We start from the raw sequence: 3889 nt of genomic DNA, 5'->3' as shown, positions 1-3889 counted from the left end.
TAAAACCATAAATGACAGACTGATATAGAGGGAGAGAGGGCCCAGCCCACAAGGGTTCACAATGTACACCTAAACAGCATGTGGGTGTTCTCTCCTTCTGGGGAGATTTTTCACTTGGCATACATTCCCAGTCACTTTCTAAAGCTATGAGTTAGACCAAGCTCACATACGGGCAGACATTAAGCACATTTGAATGAATCGGTGGGCGCTAAGACGGCTCGGAAATTTGCTGTCTCATAGATGGCAATGTATTTTCAAGAAGATTCCACAAGTATTCTTTTTGCTTATGCCAGAATTTGGATGTTTCTGCCGTAGAAATTCCATTGTGTGCACAGTGCAGCAGAATCCCATTAAAGTCAATGGGACTCTGCTGCAGTGGAAGGTCCGCGAGGAATGTCCCTGCAAAATTCCACAAGGACATGTCCGCACGTAAAATCTCTGAACGGACATTGTGCAGACTACGGGCACCAGCATAACATGCCAGCACTTGGACTGCACGGGAATGCGTTGTCTCATAGATGGCAACGCATTCCGCGTGGAGTCCGCAGAAAGAATGAACGTGTTCATTCTTTCTGCGGACACCGGAATTAGAATTTCCACACCAGAAATATCTGGCACGGAAATTCCGAGGTGTGCATAGTGCAGCAGAATCCTGTTGAATTCAACGGGATTCTGCTGCTGAGAAATTTCTGTGCAGAATTCTAATGTGGTATTCCCCACGAAATTCGGATGTGTGAACATTGCCTAAGGGTAATTCCCGCAGAATTCCGCGATCGTAATTACGTGCTGTGAACATAAACATCAGTGTGAATTGGTTTCCGCAAAACCCGTTCACACTGAGCAATATCAGCAGCGGACAATTTTGCCGGTGAAATTGTTCCGCGCAAAGAAAGAACAGGTTCATTCTTTGCGTGGAAGTCCGCGAGCACTACATAACCGTCAGTGGTGAAGGCGCAGTGCCGTGCAATCCTACCGCCGAAGTATTTCGGGGGCGGCCACCAGAATGGAATCTCCGCTCGTGGAATTCTGTGAGCGGAGATTCCGTTCAAACTCCGTAGTGTGAACATACCGTTAGAGGGAAACACTGACTTTTAAGGGAAAGTGGTTTTAAAGAGGTATTCCAGGATTTTTTTTTATTTGACTATGCTACAGGGGCTGTAAAGTTAGTGTAGGTCATAATATAGTGTCTGTACCTGTGTGTAACAGTTGTCTCACAATTCTGTGATTTTCACCCCAATATTTATTTTTAACAGCATAGAAAATTACTGTTGTCTCAGATTTTTCCAAGGTTACAATGCGGCCGAGACCTGACTCACTAGTCAGCTGATGACAGGGAGCCTGTTTGTTTCAATGGGTGGAGCAATCAATATGCAACGAATGCAACAGCTGGTGGCAACCTGATTGAAAACCACAGGTCTTTTTGAATGGATGCAGCTCATTTATGTTTCAATGGGTGGGGTGGCTGATGTGTGGGAGGGAGGAAAATGGAATTATGGGATTTGTAGGCAAAAAAGTAAACTCAAACAGGAAATACCAGTTCACAAAAAGCTAGCCACAGTGTTATGGTAATCTCACAACATAGCCATTTAGCCCCAAGACAAGCGCAGATCCTTCCTAAGCATGTCCATTACTGCCTGCCTGGTACGTACTAAAATCTCCTTATGGTGGAGAACCCCTTTAAAAGGTGGTTTGACAGCTGCTTTACATATGCTTTCCAGAATTCCCAGTAAAGCATCAATAACCTGTAAGTCTCCACTTGCCTTATGACAAGGAGACACGTTGCCCCTTTAGTCCCATGATGACTGGTGTCTGACTACTCTTGAGCAATTATACCGAAACAGCTGTTTGCAGGTGGGTATTCTTTGCTTCTCTGTCTTGGCATACATTCCCAGTCAGTTTCTAATATGCTGGGGGAGATTTATCAAAACCTGTCCAGTGGAAAAGTTTCTCAGTTTCCCATAGCAACCAATCAGATCGCTTTATTCATTTCTCAGAGGCCTTGTAAAAAATGAAAGAAGAGATCTGATTGGTTGCTATGAGCAACTCAGCAAATTTTCCTCTGGACAGGTTTTGATAAATCTCCCCCTCTGAGTTGGAGTGAAACACTGACTTTTAACCTCTTAGGGTTAATGTACGCCCTGAGCCCGCTTCTGTTCTATGAATCGCGGTCAGGAGCTGCGCGCATTTCATACCGGACATCGCTAATCGCCAATCTGGTTGATGTCCGGCATTTACCCTCTAGACATCGCGATCAAAGTTGATTGTGGCATCTAAAAGTCCTTGAAAACACATCCCGGCAGCTCAGTATCTGTACTATTAAAATGTAATGTTAATTTAACCTCACGGTCAATGGCATAAACATAAAAAATACCAAAGTTCAGAATTGCCTATTTTTGGTCACTTCATATACCAGAAAAAACAATAATAATAATAATAATAATAAAAAGTGATCAAAAAGTCCCAGCAAAACTAGTATCAATAAAAACTACAGATGACGGCACTAAAAAATTATCCCTCATACAGCCCCATATATCGAATAATTAAATAAAAAGTTATTGGGGTTAGAAGAGACAAATTTAGGCATACTAATTTTCGTACAAAAAATTCTATTTTTTTAAAAGTAGTAAAATTAAATAAAACCTATATAAATTGAATATTGTTTTAATCATATGAACCTACCGAATAACGATAATGTGCCATTTTGAACAAAAAGTGCACTGTCTAGGAACGGAAGCCCCCATAAGTTGCAAAACAGCGTTTTTTTTTCTTTTCCATTTCACCACACAAATGATTTTTTGTTTGTTTTACCACAGAATTTGGTGGTCAAATGAGTGACGTCAAGTACAATTGGTGGCACAAAGAACAATCCTCATATGGGTCTGTAGGTGGGAAATTTAAAGCGTAAGGGTTATTCAAAATTCCAACTTCCTCAAGGGGTTAAGAGGAAGTTACCTGCTTTACGGACCCTTTCTTAACATAACATGAAAATGTTTTTGTTTAGTTTTTTTGTGTCTATGCAACTAATATTTTATCACTTGTTTTTAATGTGGACTTGGAAAATGAAAGCTTCAGTCTGATTGGTTACTACAGGCAATTTTTTTTATCTTTTTTACTAGTCTTCATAAACAAGCGCATTAGTGTTCACATGGAGATGCCGGCTAGAATGCTTTCACCTGCATAAACTGGGCGCTGGACGCGGTTTCCCGACACTGACGACTCGCAGTGATACACGGCTGCCAATAGTTCGAATTGCTTCTTTTGTGTCTCTGGCATTTATAAAAGGCGTCGGTCGACAAACAGCATTTCAAAGTACATTTCTTATCACGTATCTATGACTACGAAGTCACACCGAAGAATTATCCTAATTGTTTCAGCTTCAAGCAATAAGAACAACGAGAACAACAAAGATTTACCCAATACACCCAAAAACCCTTATTCTACCAAAAGTTAACAAAAATGACACTATTGTTTAGGTGTAAAATGTTGGTTCTGGGCCTTGTGACCCCATTGAATGCAGGGAAGAGAACATTTAGTCGCTTTTGTTTTATAGTTTGGGGTTCGAGAACATTGGAAAATTGAGAGGAGAATAGAATTCGAGAATAGAAAAATAAGAATTCCCAGTTGTAACACAGTAGATTAAACACCAAAACACTGATCTCTTTACACTAGAGACTGACAAATAAGGTTGCTCATAATGTTAACACTGAAAGGATTATAATTCTTTTAACAAACTTCCAACATGTCATAACTTTTGATTGGTGGGATAGGCCAATAGATCAGGGTCTCTTACAGGGCACTCTTCACAAAGGCTAATATATCAGGGTCTCATCATTAAAGGGGTAGTCCAGTGGTGAAAAACTTATCCCCTATCCTAAGGATAGGGGATAAG

This window comes from Hyla sarda, chromosome 4 (genome assembly GCF_029499605.1).
Source record: "Hyla sarda isolate aHylSar1 chromosome 4, aHylSar1.hap1, whole genome shotgun sequence".
Taxonomy (NCBI): domain Eukaryota; kingdom Metazoa; phylum Chordata; class Amphibia; order Anura; family Hylidae; genus Hyla; species Hyla sarda.
This window is presented reverse-complemented; position numbering follows the sequence as displayed.